This window comes from Pan paniscus, chromosome 4 (genome assembly GCF_029289425.2).
Source record: "Pan paniscus chromosome 4, NHGRI_mPanPan1-v2.0_pri, whole genome shotgun sequence".
Lineage (NCBI taxonomy): Eukaryota > Metazoa > Chordata > Mammalia > Primates > Hominidae > Pan > Pan paniscus.
In genome coordinates this window covers 61,182,802-61,205,328 of record NC_073253.2, presented here as the reverse complement: position 1 = coordinate 61,205,328, position 22,527 = coordinate 61,182,802, and the positions used below count along the sequence as shown (strand labels likewise).

The 22,527-nt window shown below is 38.3% G+C and overlaps 1 long non-coding RNA gene across 1 annotated transcript in view; it reads right to left on the bottom strand.

Annotated features, from left to right (window-relative positions):
• Positions 1-22,527, bottom strand: part of LOC129397777 (uncharacterized) — a 213,741-nt gene that overhangs the window by 75,639 nt on the left and 115,575 nt on the right. The window contains exon 5 of the long non-coding RNA XR_010112196.1: positions 10,169-10,235. This is a non-coding gene — a long non-coding RNA (uncharacterized LOC129397777). The remainder of the gene's footprint in view (positions 1-10,168; positions 10,236-22,527) is intronic.

Here is a 22,527-nt window from a genome sequence, read left to right as displayed (position 1 = left end):
GCCACTCCTGGCTGGTAAGCCCCATTCATCCTCCAGTTCGCACTTGGACACCACTTTTTGCAGAAGCTCTTCCCTGACTGCCCAGGTCTGGATTAAGTGCCTCCCTGTGAGGCCCTCACTTCCCTCTGTAATTATCATAGTTCACTATAACTTCTTGTTATATGGTTTCTTTTGCCAGTTAGACTGTAAGTTCTAAAATGGCAAAGACATGCTGCCAATTAGCAAATATTTTTCATGTTCACTCTATGCTAGACATTTGGGATACTGTGGCACACTAAATACAAAGTGCACCCAACATTGCATCATAAAATGAGGCTTTTCCTCCCAGATGTGGTGCATTTATGATAGAAGACATATCTAGGGATACCATGAACCTTTTTGTTCCATGCATATACATGAGGCAGGGCAATTTCTAGAGGATGGAATCACATTCTCCTGGAAGGTAGAATTAGGGTGCAACCATTGGAAATTGCCTCTGCCTGGGCTAGATAAGGCGGTGCCAAGGGTAAAATAACTTTGGTGGATTTTTGAAGTACTATGTGCCAAACCCTATGCTGAAAACAAGAAAGAGATTATTCTTGAACTGAAGCCAACATGTCTCAAAATACTCTGAGCACGAATCTTAGTGGTCTTTATGGTGACACTGTTTGATAGTACTAACCCATTATAAGATTACTTTCCTGTATGTACTTCCTGCTAATTTATTTAACAAAAATCCTGTTATGTGACATACATGCCAAGCAATTAACGAGATTAGAAATGGAGTAGTCCAGGAATATAAACTGCAGAAGAAAGCAATTTTCACCCCAAAAGTTTACATTTGGCTGAAAAGCCACAATTTAGACCCCATCTCACTGGTCTAATAACACCTGAACTAAAGGTGTTATTTAATTATTTAACTAAAGGTGTTTCATTTAATTATCCAAACATATTGGCATGTAAATTCAGGCTATCAGTAAAAATGAAGCGAGATGATGAACTCATCCCTTAGGACTCGTGATTTTGAACAGCTTTTCTCTTTTTAGGATAATTTGTGCTGCTTTATCATCTCAGAAAATCTTTCATTTGTCATGGATGAACTGAGATAAGGGAAGTTATTGCCACCTGGGTGCCTCTCTAATTTTCTAGTACAACAATTTGTATATATTCACCCAGTGAGCAGATTATACAATTTTACCTCTTTCCCTCAATCTAAGGGCCACTGGGAAAATGGAAAAAGTTGAGAGAGAGGGAGAGACAGGCAGAGAGAAGGTAAAAAAAAAAAAAAACCCAAAAGAGTAGAATTTTATATTAGATGTTTGACATGAGATTTAATGAGTCTACCTCTGTGGTGGCTTTGTGAGAGACATCTGTTAGTCTTAAGTCCAGAAGAGATAAATTTATTATTATTAAGAGGAATTTGGGGCCTCTGAACATACACGTTAACTTCTTTTTCTTTATTAAATTACTTTAAAATTATAATGTAGAAAAAGTGGTATTGATACTGTAAAGTAGATATAGGACTGGTTACTGACTGAATAGAGCAAAGGAAGTGACTGCTGAAGTCTCCACAGGGGAAAGGCACCAAAGACCGTGAGTCATTTCCCTCTGCAGAAGCCTTGAGGGTCTCAGGGTTTAGGGCCACTAGAGATCAGGATAAGCAAGGCCCTGGGAAGGCACTTAGCTAAAAATAGAGTGATTATTCAAAGTCTGCATTATAAACTGAGGTCTTTTCAAAAAGGCAATGATTAACTCTAGGAAAAGCCAAAAGTTGTCTGAGAAATAAACTTGGAAAAGCGATGGATGTTATTTATGTAACCATAACCATGCTAACATGCTTGTTTAAAGAGAATGTGTGGTAGAGCTATGCTGGGAGGCTGAAGAAAAGGCAAGTCGGGGTGTGGTGATGGCAAGGGAATGCTGAGAAGCGCAACATTTTTCAATGACTACCAAAGGAAGCTAGTAAATCATACATAATCGTGACATATGAAGACATATCAGTAATATTATCTATAAATGTGGAGGAAATAGGGTGAAAAAGTTGAAGAGTTGAAAATGGTTGCTCTGGGGCCTAACGCTGGAGCATTGGGTAGAGTGGGTAGCAGAAGGGACCACTGCTTTCTAACAGGGCACTTTTATCTCTATCTGATTTCTTAAACTCTGTACATGTATAAAAACAAAAACGTTTTTAATAATTAAAAAGAAGAGAAGTGGGTGGCTTAGGTTGCTGGAGTAGTGGGGATATTAGCCTGGAAGAAATTTTTGATCCCATACCTTTTATTCATTAGCTTTATATACTCAGAATTTCAGGATCTTCTGTGTCCGTAAGTAGGTGATACATACTCAAGCCTGAATTGGTTCATCACTAAAGTAATCATAGCAGTTTGCAGCAAAGAGAAGACAGCACAAAAATTCAAGCCACAAAAGGTTGCACTGTGACTCTTCTGTAAACCTCAACCCAGTGTCAGACGGCTGTTTTTTCCTTTCTTACTGCTATATTTTCAGTGCTAGCACAGTGGCTGACTCACATGGGTGCCTCAGAAGTAGTTGACAAAAATGCACAGAGATTACAGAAATGTTAGTTAAGAAAAGATTGATGAATTAATTGGCATGGATTGGGAGGAAGGAAGTTCTAAGGAAGACTCAACTTGCAAAAGGCCAAATATAACTGGGAGCTAGGCCAAATTTTATCCCTTTTAAGGAATCAAAACCAAGGTTAAGCCAGGGTCAAACCACTAATAAAGGAAAATGAGAACAAAATAAGTTCAAACTGGTATATCTGTGAATTTAATTTGCTTGCTAAGCACGTTGTGTACAAAGTGGGCGGAGTTTGTGAACTGAGGGTGTTCCATATCTCATATATAGTCCATATCTCATATACATTATTCTAGTTGATATTTCAAAATATAGAAAAATGACAAAGTTTTCATCATTCAACTTATTTGGATGGTCAAGAAAATATAGAGACTATGTGATAAGTGACATAATCAATCAAGTTCAGAATATAATTTTGAAAACAAGAAGTGGTCTTCTGTCTAACTAGGAATACAAATTTTATGTTTAACAGCATGCATTGTTTACTAGGTCTGCCTTAAAAAGTACCGCACGCTAGTTGGCTTAAACAACAGAAATGTATTGCCCTGAAGGTTTGAAGTCTATATTAGTCCAATTTCATACTGCTATGAAGAAATACCCGAGACTGGGTAATTTATCAAGAAAAATAGGTTTAATAGACTCACAGTTCCACGTAACTGGGGAGGCCTCACAATCATGGTGGAAGGCGAAGGAGAAGCAAAGTCACTATCACAAGAACAGCACAGGAGAAACCCACCCCTGTGATTCAATTACCTCCCACTGGGTCCCTTCCATAACACATGGGGATTATGGAGCTACAATTCAAGATGAGATTTGGATGGGGACACAGCCAAACCACATCAAAGTCCAAGATCAAGGTGTTGGCAGGTTTGGTTCCTCTTGAGGTTTCTGAGAAAGAATCTGTTCCATGCCTCTCCCCTAGCGTCTAGTGGCTTGCCAGAAATCTTTGGCATTCCTTGACTTATAGATGCATCACCCCATCTCTGCCTTGATGTGCACATGGTATTCTCCATGTGTGCATTTATGTATCTAAATTTCCCTTTTTGTAAGGACACTAGTCATATTGAATTAGGGGCCTACCCTAGTGTATTAGTCAGGGTTCTCTAGAGGGACAAAACTCTCTCTCTCTCTATATATATATAGGGAGTTTATTAAGTATTAACTTACATGATCACAAGGTCCCACAATAGGCCATCTGCAAGCTGAGGAGCAAGGAGAGCCAGTCTGAGTCCCAAAACTGAAGAACTTGGAGTCCAGTGTTCAAGGACAGGAAGCATCCAGCATGGGAGATAGATGTAGGCTGGGAAGCTAGGCCAGTCTCGTCTTTTCACACTTTTTTCTACCTGTTTTATATTCTAGCCATGCTGGTAGCTGATTAGCTTGTGCCCACCCAGGTTAAGGGTGGGTCTGCCTTTCTCAGCACACTGACTCAAATGTTAATCTCCTTGGCCACACCCTCATAGACACACCCAGGATCAATACTTTGCATACTTCAATCCAATCAAGTTGACACTCAGTATTAACCATTACACCTAGTCTACTATGACCTCATCATAATGAATTACATCTTCAGTGATGTTATATCCAAATAAGCTCACATTCTGAGGTACTGGGGTTAGGACTTCAACCTATAAATTTGAGGAGATACCCACTATAATGAAGAAATCATGTAGTCTAGGTTTTCTAAAACAATAATCTTAGAGATAGACAGACTATCCAAAAGGGTAGATGACTGGATAAATGGAAGTGTGTGATTCTGATTGTTAGGCTGGGTCCAGCCCAGAAGATGATGATGATATGTGTCCTTGGGAACAAAAACTAGTAGAGTAAGTGTCTCTTATCTGGAAACAGCACTAACAGCCAGGTGAAAAAAATGCAAAATATTTGAATAAAATGAATTGGGAAAGGAATAAGGTCCAACAGCAGAGGATCCAACTGCAGATCACAAAATCAAGGAGAGCCTACAGCTGAGACACAAGACAAAATGAAAAAGCTAAAGAACTGAAGAGCTGGTGAAATGAAAACAGAATACCGAAGACTGAGCACAGAAATCAGAGAGCTATGGGGAAATACCTTAGTTCAAGCTATAACCTGCTATCATCCTTTGCATGTTTGTGGCAAGCGGTGTGAGCAGATTAGGTATATTTAAAAGTCCAGAACCAAGAAGCATAATAATTATTTTTCTGTCCAACCATAAGACTCATAATTTTCATATCAATGTGATATTTGAAGAACTTAATATCAAATTGCATCTGAAGTTAATTTTTCCCTTGAGTAATAAAAGCAACTTAGAGAGAATCATAATTTGTATGCTTTGTGCCCCAGAAAACCTCTGTGTGGCTACAAGTAGCAGGAAGCCAGACCTAACAGAGTTATGATCCTTGTCTCCAATGTCCCTCAAATTGCACCACAGTCTAAACGGCATGTACTTCTGACCCCACATGAATATCAAGTTATTACAAACTTATGTGACTTTAATGACCTTTAAAAGATAATGCAAACATGAGAACATTCCTAAGTACATGCCATGAAAACTTATATCCAAATGGATGTTGCACTTCAAAGTCACCCTGCAAAGAAGTTATTTTATTTCACAATAGTTCAACATAGTTGCAGTGCTCCTAGTTTGGAATTTATATCAGAACCAGTGTTCGAGGAGTGACTCATCCTACAAAGTACTTAAATAGGCCAGAAGTGTCACATTACTTTGCTTTCTTTAAATTTAATTAATCTAACAGAATACTTACCAACATGGGCTTGTATGACAACCAATATTAGTTATTTCTGGAGGGTCCTTTCACAGTATTCTCTAATACTAATACTGACCACAAGAACATGTAGATCTTGGAAATGTTATATAGGAAAAATATGCACAGGAATCTTCACAAAGAGTGGGATTATAAATACTCAAAACCCACTCACCACATATGTGCTGTGAAACAACCCCTCCTTCTGCTGTCAGAGAACAAACTAAAAGCTCTCCTAAGACAAAAGAACCAAAAGAGCCTGGATATTCTTTAGAAACTGGAAAGGAAAAGATAACCTTAGAACTAAGCAGGCATTCGGCCAGGCGCGGTGGCTCACGCCTGTAATCCCAGCACTTTGGGAGGCCGAGGCGGGCGGATCACGAGGTCAGGAGATCGAGACCATCCTGGCTAACACGGTGAAACCCCGTCTCTACTAAAAATACAAAAAATGAGCCGGGCGTGGTAGCGGGCGCCTGTAGTCCCAGCTACTCGGGAGGCTGAGGCAGGAGAATGGCGTGAACCCGGGAGGCGGAGCTTGCAGTGAGCCGAGATCGCGCCACTGCACTCCAGCCTGGGCGACAGAGCGAGACTCCGTCTCAAAAAAAAAAAAAAAAAAAAAAAAAAAAAAAGAACTAAGCATGAATTAATATTTCAATACATTTTCACTATACCAATTTCCAACTACCATTAAGAAAGTAACCTCAGTAAATTATACTTTACTTCTTTTAATAAGATTGTAATGACCTTTAAAAGATACCACAAACATGAGAACATTCCTAAGTCCATGCCAGGATTTCTGAATCCAATTCTGATACGAGAAGTTTAAGAAATTTCTTGAACAATAGAGGTGTCATTCATCATTGAATTTAAGTCTCAAGAGTGATTTTGTGAAATGATGGTTGTTGATTAAAGAAAAAGTTGCTTTAAAGTACTGGATGTTGTCATGAATTACTTATGAATGACTTGAATCTTTTTGATTATAAATAAAATTCATTTTCCTATCTCCTGACTTCTACCAGGAACTTCCTTTTCCTTTCACCATTTTTTTTGATCAACCCCTCAATGCCTGCCCCTCTCCTACTACTACTTCTAGATCTCAGGTCTGATGATAGCAACCATTCCCAGAACAGGCAGCAGCAGGTTCTGAAGTTGGAGATGTGGACCATGGTAAAGAGAAAATAGCAAAAGAGAAACTACAAAACATCGTTGAAAGTAATTAAAGACGATCTAAAAAAATAGAAATAATTCTTTGTTAATGGATTGGAAGGCTTTATATTACTAAGATGGAAATATTCCCCAAATTGATCTACAAAATCAACGCAATCCTTATCAAAATTCCAACTACTTTCTTGTTCAGAAATGAACAAGCTGATCCTAAAATTCATATGGAAAGACAAGAAATTCTAAATAGAAAAACCAATCTTGGAAAAGAAAAACACAATGGGAGAAATTTTGAGAAGTTTCCTTATTTCTAAACTTGCTACAAAGCTACAGCAATCAAGACAGTGAGTGTGGTCATGGCATAAGGACATTATATAGACCAATGGAATACAATTGAGTGTTCAGAAAAAAACCCATACATTTGTTACCAGTTAATTTTCAACAAGAGTTCCAAGACCGTTCAATGAGGGAATAATAGTCTTTCTAACAAATAGTGCCAGGAGAAGTAGATATCCACATTCAAAAGAACGAAGTTGGACCTCTACTTTACACAAAAACTAACTCAAAATGAATCACAAACCTAAATGTAAGAGCTAAAACTATAAAATTCTTAGAACAATACATAGTTGTAAATCTGCATGGACTTGGATTAGCAGTTTCTTAGATATGACACTAAAAGCCCCAAAACCAAAGATAAGTAGATAAATTTGTCTTCATCAAAATTGGAAACTTTTGTGCTGCAATGAACACTATCAATAAAGTTAAAAGTTCTCAGGATGGAAGAAAATATTTGCAAATCATATATCTGAGAAGGATCTGGCATCTCCATATGTAAAGAATTATTATAACTCAACAATAAAAAGACAAATAACCCAATTAAAAATGGGCAAAGCATTTCAACAGACATTTCTCCAAAGAAGATATAGAAGTGACCAATAAGTACATGAAAAGATACTCGTCTTTATTAGTCATCAGGAAAATGCAAATCAAAACCACAATGAGATAGTCTTTCACACCCACTAGGATAGCATCAAAACAGAAAATAACAAGTATTGGTGAGGATGTGGAGAAACTGGAGTCCTTATGCATGCTTGTATAAATGTAAAATTGTACAGACCCTTTAGAAAACAGTCTGGCAGTTTTTCCAAATGTTAAAGACATATTTGCCATTTAACACAGGGTCCCACTCTTATGTATGTACTCAAGAAAATTAAAAACATATTTTCACAGAAAAACATGTGCATAAACGTTCATGGCAGCATTGCTCACTAGAGCCAAAAAGGAGAAACAACCCAAATGTCCATCAACTGATGAATGGATAAACAAGGTGTGGTATAACCAAACAATGTAATATTATTCAGCCATAAAAAGGAATAAAGTACTGTTTCATGCTACAGCATGGAGGAATCTTAAAAGCATTACACTAAACAAATGAAGTCAGACGCAAAAAGCCACATATTGTATAATATCACTTACATGGACATTCCAAAATAGAAAAATCCATAAAGAAAGAAAATAGGTTAGTGGTTGCCAAAAGAGATGAGAGAAGGGGAAAATTAGGACCGGCTGCTGAAGGATAAGTGGTGTTTTTGGAGTAGAATGGAAATTAGTGTTTGGAACTGGATAGAAAGATAGCAGCACAATATAGTGAACATACTAATAACTACTAGATTGTGTACTTTAAAATTATGAACTTATGATGTGAATTATATCTCAATTTAAAAAAAGAAGTAACAGTTCATTTTGTGCTCCTGCATCATAGTTACTTGCCTACATTTTAAACAATAAAATAGAAGTCATGTTGTCCATAGGACCTCCATAAGAGTTACTGAAAAAAAGTCCCTATATGAGCCTGAGCCAGGTGGCTACAATGATACCTATCTGGGTGCCCAAAGACCAAATGTGGAGGAAAAAGGATATCACACTTAGTATAAATAATATAAGGAGTATAAATGGAATTCAGGCACTATGTGTGTCACCCACACATGCTTTGAAATATGACCAAGAGTTGCTCTTTTGAGTTTCCTTGGGCTACTGGCTGTCCCTTTCCCTGCACCCAGTGGTTTAGGTAGATGTGCATATTAAAGAGCAGCTAATTCAACTCAAGCAAAGAACAAAAGAGATTTCATGCTTAAACTTCAAAATTAACATGAGAGCAATTCTAGGAATCTGTCTCTCTACCAAACAGCATCAAGAGACTAATAAGACAGAACAACTTTACTGGCTTTTACCCACACAGTTATAGACAAACAGAGAGAGAGGTACAGAGGGGTTTTGAAAACAGAATTTAGGGAGCCATAGATTGCAAAGTGCTGCCCCTTCCCATTTTTCTCTATTGCCTTTTACCGTATTTTCTCATACAATTTGGCAATGGTTTGGGCCTCTCTTAGGGAAGATTCCTCAGAAACAGACTCTGAGATGAAAATTCGCTGCAGGAATTTTACAGGTAAACACCCAAGGATTAACCTCTGTGGTGATGGAGGAGGCAGGTAAGGATGAGGTGAGTTGTGGTAAACACCCACGGATTAACCTCCGTGGTGACGGAGGAGGCAGGTAAGGATGAGGTGAGCTACAGTGCAGTGCAAGACAGGCTTTGGCCAGTCCCAGGAGAGTCAGATGGCCTAGGGGGAAGGGGCCGCGGCTTTATATGTCCACACCAACCTGCCGTTACTCATGAGTGAGCAACTTTGGGTTGAAGGTAATTTTTGGAGAGCAACTCAGTTAACGGCCATAAGCCACCTAAATTTCTACCAGCTGGGAGAATGAGCTCTGTCATCCTGAGGGGAACCTGGATAATGAGCTACAGGATCCACCACAGAGGTGTCTATATACCAGAAAAAAATGGATATCTCATTCGCAAGTTGAATTGTGTTATAGAGCAGTGTCTGTGGAACACAGAAAAGGCCTAATTATATTTGATAGGATGTTATTGTAGTCTCCTTTCTGCATTTTTTTGTGGACCAAACATTGGCATTGTGGGGAGACCTGGGTTTCCTAAAAGCTGAGAGAAAGTTGTAAGTAGAGCCCCCTTGGTGGGAGAGCAAAGGAATGGGGTGAATCCATTCCCTATATGAGTCTGAGCCAGGTGGCTACAATGATGCTTATCTGGGTGCCCAAAGACCATCAAAAAAAGCAACAGGACAGACCAGTATGAATTCCTAGGGTTCCAGGACTGCGGCAACCAGACCCATAAGGAAAGGAAATGAGGAAAACCCACATGAATCCCCATTCTCACTGACATGCTCCTCAAACCCCTCAAGAATGCACACTCTGCTCCTCTCCTCTCTTACTAAACTTGTTGCAAGAAAATAGTGTATCTGAGGCTCTCTGGGAGTTTTAAGTCAGAATTTATTAGGTTGATGCAAAAGTAATTGTGGCTCTTGCCATTTTAAAATGACAAACCTAATAAAAGGGAGGAAGGATCCAGGAATTATTAACATGAACTAATAAAATGATAATAGCAGAATTTGACTTAATATTTACCTATGAGTAACTGATTATAAATAGAGTGACTGAAATGGAGTTCCTGGAATGGCCTGTTTACATATTAGAAGAAATTTAGTTTTTCTGCTGCCAAGTGGGGATGAGGGATTGCCCAATAGGAGCATGATTATATATGTATGTGTGTGATTGTGTGTGTGTGTGTGTGTGTGTGTGTGTGTGTTCAGCTTTAGGTTTCTACATACCTGAGGTGTACTTGATGTGTGTCTGGTCATTTATATCTGCTGCATCCAATGTGGTCCTTACGAATTCCTTCTATGCAGAAAGGAAAATGAAGACATAAAAAAATTTTCCCTTTGTCAAAATGGCTAGTAAGTGACAGACCTATGATTCAAACCAAGTCTGTCTAACTCAAAAGTCTTTCAACTATTCTAAGGTACCTTTTTGGGAGTTTATTGACATCTGAAGCTGTCCAAGTATCTTAGTCATTTGTGCTGCTATAACAAAATATCACAGACTAGGTAATTTATAAATTAATAGAATTGGTTTTCACAGTTTTGAAGGCTGAAAAGTCCAAGATCAAGGCCCCAGCAAATTTGGTGTCTGGTGACGGCTGCGCTCTCTGCTTCCAAGATGGCGCCTTGTTGCTGCATCCTCCAGAACGGACGAATGCTGTGTCCTCATATGGCAAAAGGTGGAAAGGCAAAGGGGGCAAACTCTCTCTGTCAAGCCCTTTAATAAGGGCACCTAAATCCCATTCAATCACTTCATAAAGGCCACACCTCTTCATACTATTGCATTGGGTATTAAGTTTCAACATGCAATTTGAAGAGAACAAAAACATTCAAACCATAGCACCAGGTAAAAATAAATACAAAGGATAAGAAAGGGTCAGAGGACCTCTGGGCCACCTCTAAATCTTACAGAGACCTCTCAGGACATCCCAGGACCAGGACTTTGTGTGAGACATGTAAAAATGGACCATGCACAGTTAGCCTGCTTGTGGCTGCTACGGGTTCCAGCTCTGGGCTATGAGTCTTGTGAGGCAGCTGCCTAGAGAAGCATTCAACAGAAGATCACTAGGAAGGAAGAATGAATCAAAACCCAAAGCACAATTTCTATCTTTGGCCAAGTTTAGTAAAGGAAGAGGGTGGGGTGGAAATATATGGAAATAATTTTGGTTTTGTAAAGACCATTTTTAATGTACTTAATTTCATATAAAGAAATGAACTAATAACTATGTATCATCCATTCTCTGGTCATTTTTGTTATAACCTTTAAAAATATACAAAATCAAAAAATCATAAAAGACTGATTTAACATTGCCATATCATTTTCTTCTTTATTTCAGAAATGTTTGATCTAGTTGTTTGGCTATTTTTGCTCTCCTCATGACAGTATTTATTTCATCAAGCAGTTGTTCATCACTTTCCGTTCTCTGAAAGGCAGTAGTGTATTCTGGGCTCTTGTGCTCTGACCTTTCAAATAGTTTATAATTAAGCTAGTGAATGCTGTTCCCTATTTTCCAGCCTCAAAGTTAGCAAGCAACTGCTAGACTAGTCTCTGACCTATAAGAAAGAATGTGAAAAAGCTTATAATTATTACAGAATTGTCCTCTTTTGCAAAGCAACTAGACGCAGAACTTCTTGTTCTAGAGAAAGTAAATACTAGAATAAAAAATTCTCTGTAAAATTCTGTACGATTTATGATTAAAGTTATACTTTAACTCAATCAGAAAACATTTTGTCATTTATCATTTTCAATATATGCCCACTATGTGCCAGATACTCTGCTCAAGACAGAGATTCGGAATGAATAAGGACCTCACAGTTTAGGGGTAGAGAAAGACATGTAAACAAATAAATTTAAATTCATTTTGATAATCGTAACAACAGAACCATGCACATAATACCGGAGGAGGGGCTGCTTAATTCTGAAGAATGTCAACAATATCCCCACAAGGTCACATTTTGTAATTATAGGATTGCATGGCACTTTGACTATCATGACAGCACTGGTCACAGGGGCATCCCTCCATTTACCCATAGATTATCCGATTAATGCCTATCTCCTCCATTAATAAATAAGTTTCATTTGGGCATGAAGCATGTTTGTTGTTGCTTGCTATTAAATGCTCAACACCCAGGATAATGTGTACAAAAGTCTTTCAATTAATGTATCTTAAACATTGTCGACTATATGTAGGAAACATATCCTTAAAGGAATACATCCGGATACCTGACTTAGCTGTTGGAAGAGTTAGGAGTTTCTCACGAGAACAAGGCAAAAAGAGGAGGACATTGCAGGCAAGGGGTAGAGGCAGTATGTGCAAAGAGGTGGAGGCATGTGTGCTTGGTGATGGGTGTAAGATGGGGTTTGAAGGTGAGTGTGATAGGGAGTGAAAGAAGGAGTGTGCAGAATATGAGAAATGTCACACTAAGGAATTACAGCTTTTATCTCACAGGTGTGTGATGGGGAGTCAGTAAAGCATTATATGCAAGTGAGAAGCATAACTAGACTTTCCTTGAAATGTTAGAAGGACTAGTTTTTTGCAGTGCTCTGGTCATTAGGGTTTTTTTGTTTGCAAGTAACAGAAGCTCACTCAAGTTAAACAAATAAGGGAGGTTTATTATAAGAATAAGCATGACAGTCGGGAGGGGTAATATTAACAATCAAAGAGAAAATACGGAGAAAAATTGGATGTCTTCTTTGACTTGGCAAGAGAAGTTACATTGATGGGAGCAGACCCCTGATTATAAGTAGAAGTCTTAATTGATGGGAAAGAAATGGAGATACTGCAAATAGACTACTTTTTCAAGAAGCTTGAAAAAAGAGAAGGAGGCTTCTGGGCCAACAGGATGCTGAGAATGTATGCTTCAAAAAACCTTCTTCCTAACACAGCAATGAATGATAAAATGTTAAACACACACACACATGCACACACACACACACCACACACCACAGCTGGACTCAAATATAAGACAAATATCTACATGGGTGAGAAACAGAACAGAAACAGAGTGGTGAATCAAAGCTGAAGTCACAATTTTCTAAGTTACGTAGTTGTGGCAAAGCACTAAGCAATGGTAGCTCAAAGGTCAATAATAGTAGTCCTCTCATAATTGGGGAGACTTGAGCTTCACTTGCTGCTGAAATCTGGTGAGCTTCCTCCCCTTGCAAAAGGAAGTAGGGAGAATGTAATGTCTATTAAACGTTATTAAATGTAGCTGAATAGAGCTAAGGGCACATAGACATTGTGGGTCCAAGGAGGCACTGAGGAAAACAACCACAATTTCATTCTCTAAAACTGAATCAAGCTGCCTTCAGGCTGCAGCCTAGATTTCTCATATTCCTCACTGCTCCATAGGGCTGCTAACTCCAAACTGTGATGATAAAACCTAGTCCTGTATTGGAGACTAAAAGTGTACAGAGGCAACCACAAAATGCCTAGACCAGGAAGAGTGAGCAGCATGGGAACCGGGCAGAGGAGGGTGTGTGTGTGTGTGTGTGCGCGTGTGTGTGTGTGTGTGTGTAGAGCGAGAGAGAAAGAGAGAGAGAATATTCAAAGTAAACCAGCATACAAAAATTTTAAAACATATGTAGAAAATACAGTCAACAAAATCAACAATCAAGCTAATGAAGTTTTCTATATGATATGTATTTCGAAGAAGAGTTTGGCAAAGACTTAAAAATGTTGAGGTTGTCAAAGAGATAACAGAAAATATAACTATTTAAATAGAATACAAAATTATTGAATAAAAGTAAACATGAACACAGCAAGAACAGAAATGATAGATGATAGATAGATAAATAGATATGCTAATTAGAAATTTTGGAAAGAAAAAAAACTGTCAATGAATTTGAAAATGCAATAGATGAGAAATTTTCTTGACAAAACAAAGCCCAAGAATAAATTAATGAGCTGGAACATAGAACTGAAGAATTCTAGCATGAAAAGACAAAGAGGTAAATAGGAAAATATTGTTAAGAAGCCAGATTGAGAGTCTCCAACATTTATAGAATAGGAGTTCTTGAAGGAAAAAAAAAGTAATAGTGAAGATGTAACCTTTAAGGAAATGATTATTGAGAAGTTTTTATAATTACAGGACTAAATGTTCAGCTTTAGAGGGAGGCAAAGAAACAAGGCTACTAAATAAAAAATAAACCTCTGCAAGAATACATTATAAAAATCATGAAGATATGATCCAAAAGTTAGCAGAGGAAAAAGAGTGATTACTTATGGATAATGACAGTAAATTTAACAGGATATTATTTATTAGCAAAATGGAGGCCAGAAGAAAATAGGTAAAAGTAGGCAAGGGAAAATAAATGCCAAACTATAAGTTTATACCCAGTCTAAAAGTCATTCAAAACTAAAATATCTTTAGATATTTTCACATATACAAAGTCTACATATACACGCACACACATACATAATCCACTCAGTCACACTCATATACACTCACACATACAGATACACTTATGCTCACATTCACACACACACACGCACAGTTCTTATTCAAGATGTGTTTTAGTTGGCGGACAAGTGAATCTGGAAGAAGAAATATAAAACAATGATAAAATATGTTAATTAGCTATTGATTATGAAAAATAATTTCTAAAGTTTAAAATAATGTTTAAATTTCGGCAGGGCCCGGTGGCTCATGGCTATAATCCCAGCACTCTGGGAGGCCCAGTGGGTGGATCACCTGAGGTCAGGAGTTTGAGACCAGCCTGACCAATGTGGAGAAAGCCCGTCTCTACTAAAAATACAAAACTAGATGGGCATGGTCGTGAATGCCTGTAATCCCAGCTTCTCAGGAGGCTGAGGCAGGAGAATAGCTTGAACCCAGGAGTCGGAGGTTGCAGTGAGCCAAAATCGCACTATTTCACTCCAGCCTGGGCAACAAGAGCTAGACTCTGTCTCAAAAAATAAAAATAAAAATAAATAATGTTTAAACTTCAATAAAAACATAAAATTGAAATTTCAAACAACAGTAATGAAGTGATGGGGTGGAAGGTTATTCACTGGGTAAGTAAACCCTGACAGCTCTTATCATAGTTGAGAGAAGAGAGAATTACTGCACTGGACAGCGATAAATTTTTTAGATGGTTTTATATTTTATTATGCATATCCAAGTGTAGATAGTAAAAGAAAAAAAAATCAATCATGAAGCAGAAGAGATTTTGCTGAGATAAACCATTATCCCTGATCAGCAAGTTTTCTCCAGGAGGATACAAGTTTTCTCAAGGACAAAGTAGAGGTTGGTTGATCTTAGAGAAATAGGGGGCTATTCAGGCAGGGTGACAATTAGATGTTTCTTTTAAAAGATGGCAAGCTTCAAGGAAGTGAATTTCTGTCTTCACCAGTGAAGATACCCTTTGAAGTTGGCCTTAGAGCACTGTGATTGACACTGGATGTTTTTGCAATGGTTGCTACCATAGGGTGCTGGAGTGGAATTTTCATAGGGTTTCTTTAGGAAAAGGGTATTTCCCAACTCAGGGATAAGGCTTTCAAGCTCTCCCTGCCCAGAGTTCACAGCTTGAGGTGAGCTCTTGGGTTTTCCCTCAAAGCCATGCATCAGGGCCTGGGTCTGTCCTTGGAACACCAGGTCAGACGGAATCAATAACTCCCATCACACTAAGACACACCTCTGTTGTTTCCTCCCATTCTCTTGGAAATCCATTTTTTCAGTGGAGAGAATCAGGCCAAAATGGGTCTTTCTATAGAGCTCCCACCCCCAGACTCTCACAGTAACTGTCATTTATTTATCTTACTGGAGCCTACCCTCCATGGTGCCGGGGTAACATTCTGTCCCTGTCTATGCTGTGATTGGGGGTCATATAGAATGCTACAGAGGAGAGAAAAAGCTGAAGCAGTATTTTGAGCCCTCCCTGATGACACTGCTGACCCCAGCTGGTTCCAGGCACTGCTGCAGGGGGACATAGAACACTTTGAGGAAAGCATTTTAAAGTACATGGCTCTGTGAGGCACAGGGTCCCTGCTTGCTCAGGTCTAAGGCCAGTACTGTGCAATGAGGAAAATGCTACGTAAATGTTCAGGAATGAATTTGACCCCATTTCTCAATTCTGGCTGGGTTGAATGGCCATAGGGCTTAGGACTTAGGTTGGTGAGGGCAGTAATAGAATGGTTCCTCCTGGAGCACCAGAAGATGGGATATGATATACAAGGCTGCGGGTTGGTTATGAAAAGAGAAATAGGACACTTCAAACACATTGTTCTTATTTTGCATTATCACTGGATGTTGATTATTTCAATATTCATGTCTAAGATTCTGTTGAATGTAAAATCATTATTACCACTTCAATAGCTGCTATTTACTTACTTTGCCTTTCAATAAATTTACAGGAAGATTTAATTAAGTAAGAAGGCCTTGACAAGACGATATATTTCTGAGACATTGTAGCATGCTACAAATGGTGACATAAGGTCAAATGCCGATGATTTTATCCTCAAATGAACTATAATAACTTCCCTGAAATGCACTCCCTGGAATTTTCAATTGTTATGAAATGGAATTTATAATTAAAGGAAGAAGCTAATACCATGTGCTGGACTAGAATAAAAATAACAAAACCTCTACTTATTAATATTTTTAAGTGAAAAGAAATACAAAGAAGGAACTAGAAAAGAACTAACATTTATTCAGAGCTTATTATAAATCAGAGTGTGTATTAGACAATTTAACTTTGAACACTTAAGTTCGAATTCACAATGACTCAATATAGCATGTTCATTAAAAGGATAGGAGATTTCAGATTTAAAGGCATACCAGCAATGTTCCCCAGTGAATGGATTTGTCAAAGGGGTTTGTGGGGATAAAGAACAGGAAATATTTTCAACAGCCTGATGACCAGACATCATTCAAGGAATTGAAGGACTGTAATATCATTTAAGATACAGCTACACATGCAAATCCGGCCTCAGGGATGACTAAAACGCCACCAATTCTCCTGTTTGCTTGCGTATACAGTTTTGCCCACAGGCACCATTTGCTCCCCTATTATGATGACTCAGGTAGACCTTGTCTCAGTTTCTACATCTCCTTCTATAGCTCATATAATATTTTCTATAGGGCTTAAAATATAAGGAGAAAAGTAGAGTAAAGTGTAATCTGTTAGAAAGAAAGCAAACATGAGAGTAAAAAAATTCCGTGTGACCCTGCTTATAGGCATGACTCCAATAAACTGAGCTTCAGTGTACTCAATTTTGAGTATACTGAATTGAGGTGGCTCATGCCTATAATCTCAGCACTTTGGGAGGCCGAGGCAGGCGGATCACCTGATGTCGGGAGTTCAAGACCAGCCTGACCAACATGAAGAAACCCCATCTCTGCTAAAAATACAAAATTAGCCTGGCGTAGTGGCACATGCCTGTAATTCCAGCTACTCGGGAGGCTGAGGCAGGAGAATCACTTGAACCCGGGAGGCGGAGGTTGCAGTGAGCTGAGATTGTGCTGTTGCACTCTAGCCTGGGCAACAAGAGCAAAACTCCACCTCAAAAAAAAACAAAAGGAAGTGATTGCATAATAATTGATGTAAAGTGAGTCACAATGTATAGTAGGAATTTTGTAATTTAGTTTTGAACTGGTGTTACTGGCCAAACACCATCCAGTATAAGGAGTGAGCTCTACAAGCCTGGATACCTTTCAGTGTATTAGCCAACTTTGGGCCCACTGTAGACCCATCACTGATAGCCAGAGTAGTAGGGTCATGGGATCCGCTATGCTAGTAATGACTGTCTGGCGGGGCTACTTCACAAAGCTCTGGGTGATGTCAGATGTTATCCTAAAGTCTGATGGCACTCAACTGTAGCTTTGCTTGCTCACTGCATTATCACCAAGGTGACAATTAGTGGTGGGCTTCCCCAGCTCAGATTGTGCCCTTTTGAAGAGTCTCAACAGTGTGTATGGTCCCTAGTTTGCAATTTACATACAAATGATAATTAATAATTGAACAATTTTTCTGTAAACTATTCAACACTATCCTTTCTCTTTTTAGAAGAATTTGTTAATGATCTAAGCTCCATGAATGAAAGAAGATTTCCTGCCAAGTTTGACACCCACTCTAAATGGACAAATCTGAGCTTTGAAGGCAAAACAAAACATTTGGGATTCTGTGATACTTTACCAATGACCAAACCTAACTTCCTCTTTTGGAGAAGAAATTTAATGTAAACCTTCATGTGAAAATTCCCAAAGATTTTTCAGATACCACAGTCCTCTTCAAACCAAAAGCTGGAAGAACAAGTATAAATACACTAAAACATGTGGGATTTGTTTTCTTTAAAATGTACATTAATTTTTTTTAAGTTCAGGGAAGGGTCATTTGAATAATTCTATGAGCTGTACCAAGCCAAAGCCAAGAATACCTCATGGCAGTGTGGTGAGGCTCTTGATTTCCCACGCCCACATATGCACATAATATTGCCTTTAACAGATATTTTAAGGAATAAAGGTAAAGGCCATGTTTGTACAAACATAATAGTAATAATGATAAAATAATAATAATGATAAAGCCCTTGGAGATGTAGCTTATGGTCCCAAAGATTTCCACATAAATAAGGAAGGACAACTCACCTATGGTGAAAACTTGTTCATATGAATGGCACGGTGACCCCCCTAATTCTGACTTCCTCTCACCTGTAATCAGTAGCCGCACTCTCCAATAGAACTTTCTGCAATGATGTCAATGTTCCTCATTCTGCAGTGTCTAATACAGTAGCCACTAGCCATGTGTGGCTATTAAAAAATGGAAATATGCCTGGGACTAAGGAGTTGAAATTTTTTATCTTATTTAGTTTTAATTATCTTTAAATTAAATAGCTTCATGTGGCTAATGGCTACTGTAATGGGCAGGATAGCTCTACAGAGCAGGAATAAACCCTTGATTAAATCATTGTTACTCCTTGAATACATCTCTATAATTACAACCATAATAATAAATAATTTGTTTAGCACTTGGGGCTTTACCTGCTTATTCCTCACAGAGCAAATTTCAACCATCATTCATTCCCCAGGTATTTGTAAACTTACTCTGGATAAAATCCTATTGTAACAACTAAAGTGAAGACTCGGGTGATAAGTATGATGATGGCCCTGGATCCAGGGAGACAGAGCATACAAGTTGGTATAAGGACTGGTGTGAATCAGCTCAGGGCACCAGATAGACAATCACATGCAAGGGTAGCAAAAATCAGAGAGAAATTTATGGCCATATAGGATAGGAAGATGGTGAACTCATAGGAGTAGATAGTCCCCTTGTAACCCAACAGGCTGTAGGTAATCTTGATGTGGGTCCCAGTCCTGGCTCTGATCTTATTATCCTCTGAAACGAAGAGGGAACAACGGGCTACGGACAATGAACTCCAAGGAGTGTAATATAATCACATACTTTCACAAGATGTTGAGATTTACACAGAAATATTTGCAAATAAGAAAGTTTGCCTTTGGTGACTTTGGAGTCACACTCAACAACTCTCTTTCTCTCACACCCCACATCTGATCTCTTCAAGCAAATATTATTGACTTTATCTTTAAAATACATTCAGAACCTAGCAACTTCTCATCACCTTCACCATGTTCTGACCACTATCATGCCATAACAGGATTATTGAAATTGTCTTTTCACTTCTCTTTTTGTGTCAGTCCTTGCCACAGCACAGTATTGGACATATAGTATATATTTCCACCAAGCAAGCAGATGGAAATAGAAAACCTCAGCAAAGTTTATTGCAACAGCTGGATTTATCATTGATATGATTTGGATGTGTCCTTACCCAAATCTCATCTTGAATTGTAGCTCCCACAATCCCCATGTATCAAGAGAGGGACCCAGTGGGAGGTAATTGAATCATGGGGGTGGGTTTTTCCCTTGCTGATCTAGTGATAGTGAATAAGTCTCACAAGATCTGATGGTTTTATAAAGGGGAGTTCCCCTGTACATGCTCTCTTGCATGCCATCATGTAAGATGTGACTTTGCTCCTTCTTTGCCTTCCACCATGATTGTGAGGCCTCCCAGCCATGTGGAACTGTGAGTTCATGAAACCTCTTTTTCTTTTTAAATTACCCAGTCTTGGGTATTTCTTCATAGCAGTATGAAAATGGACTAATACAATCACAGACATGATCAAATGGTTGTAATTATATTTTACCTATATATAATTATATTTTCTACTTATGCAATTTTACCTACGTTGTCTGAAAAATCAAAAATAGTGATTACATAAAATTCCACTAAAACTGTACGATATCTGGAAAGAGCACAGAGTGATGCTTTAAAAAATGTGTCTGGCAGAGCCCTGTGTCTCACACCTGTAATCCCAACATTTTGAGAGGCTGAAGCAGGAGGATCACTTGAGTGCAGGAGTTTGAGACCATCCTAGGCAACATAGCAAGGCCATGTCTGTACAAATATAATAATAATAATAATGATAAAATTTCTTTAAAAATGTATCATCTAATGCTACCCTTCTACCCCAAATCCTCTACTAGCTTCCATCTCTGAATAAAAGCCAAATCATCTAAATGGCCTTTAAGTCCCTATATAATCTGACCTCATGTTTCTACCACTGTCTGCCTTAATCACTCCATTCCAAACAGAGTGGTCTTCTGAACTTCCCAAGGATGCTCTTGCCTTAGGGACCTTCTGCTATAAGTTTCTTACCCTACATTCTAGCATAGACCTTCTTATAGACTGAATGTTTGTGTCTCCCTCAAATTCGTATGTTGAAATCTTAATTTCCAGTGTGATGGTATCTGGAGATTGGGCCTTTGGGAGGTAACAAGGTTAGATAAGGTCATGAGGGCAGTGTCTTCATAACACAATTAGTACCCTTATTTAAAAAAAAGAAAAGGCAGAAACACAGGATCTCTTTCTCTATGCTCTCCGTTATGTAAGGTTTCAACCAAAAGATGGTCATCTGCAAGCCAGAAAGAGGGCTCTCAGCAGAAATGAGATCTATTGGTACCTTGATGTTGAAATTTTCAGCCTCCAGAACTATAAGAAATAAATGTTTGTTGTAGAGTCACCCAGTCCATGGTAATTTGTTGTAACAGCTAGAACTAAGATAGACCTTCCTCCCACCTTTGCTCAAACATCATCTTTGCAATGAAACCTTTCCTGATTACTGTGTCTTAAATTTGCCACTCACACCCCTCACATACACTCTTTTCTCTAGTTCAGCTTCATTTTCCTCCATTAAACTATTAACTATCTAAAATACTATTTTTTATATTTTATTGATTGTCTATTTCTCTCCACCAAAATATAAGCTCCATTAAGATGGGATTTTGTTTTGTTTTGTTTGGTTCATTGCTTTATCCACAACATATAGAGAATTTCTTAATAGGTAGTAGACACTAAAACAAATAAGTAAAATGAAGAATAAAGCTTTCTGAGTGGAAAGTTGATGAAAAAGAAGTTTTAAACCACTAAAGGTTTGTTGTTGGGACAAAGTTTGCATGCATTTCAACTATTGCACTTGTCCTCCAATGTTTTTTTCCTCAATTTCAACAACAGAAATTAGCCCACAGCTATATTTTGTTTGTAAGAGAATTTCTCTCCAACTAAGAGGGCATGAATCTTGCTTGGCCACAGTTAAAAAATGAGAACACTTGGACACAGGAAGGGGAACATCACACACTGGGGCCTGTTGTGGGGTGGAGAGAAGGGGGAGGGATAGCATTAGGAGATATGCCTAATGTAAATGACAAGTTAACGGATGCAGCACACCAACATGGCACATGTATACATATGTAACAAACCTGCACATTGTGCGCATGTACCCTGGAACTTAAAGTATAATAAAAAATATGTCTATATATAAAAGAAAATAATACAAACATTATACATGGGAATTATGTCACTTAGTTAAAGTAAAACATACATTTATTCCAAGATGAAAAAAAAATTGTAGACACATCGAATGTTACAGCTGGGAGAGGCTATAAGAAACACTACTCCAGTGGGCCTCAAACTATGTTCCCACAATAGCTAGACCAAGTTTTCCCACCATAAAATAAAGTAACGCAATATTTTATCCAATTTTCAGAAAACATAAAGCTAATAGAAAAAGTTTTCTCAATATTTTTTCTCATAAATTTCTCTTACGGTATTGGCACTGCAATCACTTAACTAATGATATGGTTTGGCTGTGCCCCCACCCAAATCTCATCTTGAATTGTAGCTCCCATAATTCCCACTTGTTGTGAGAGGGGTGAGGTGGGAGATAATTGAATCATGAAGGCAGTTTCCCCCATACTGTTCTCATGGTAGTGAATAAGTCTCATAAGATCTGATGGTTTTATAAGGGGTTTCCCCTTTCACTTGGCTTTTCATTCTCTCATGCCTGCCACCATGTAAGACATACTTTTCACCTTCCTCCATGATTATGAGGCCTCCCCAGCCACATGGAACTGAGTCCATTAAACCTCTTTTTCTTTATGAATTACCCAGTCTCAAGTATGTCTTAATCAGCATCATGAAAATGGACTAATACAACTAACAAGCATTTTAAGATGTCAAAAATTAATAAACAAGAAGCAAGCAGATAGAAATAGAAAATCCTAGAAATGTTTATTG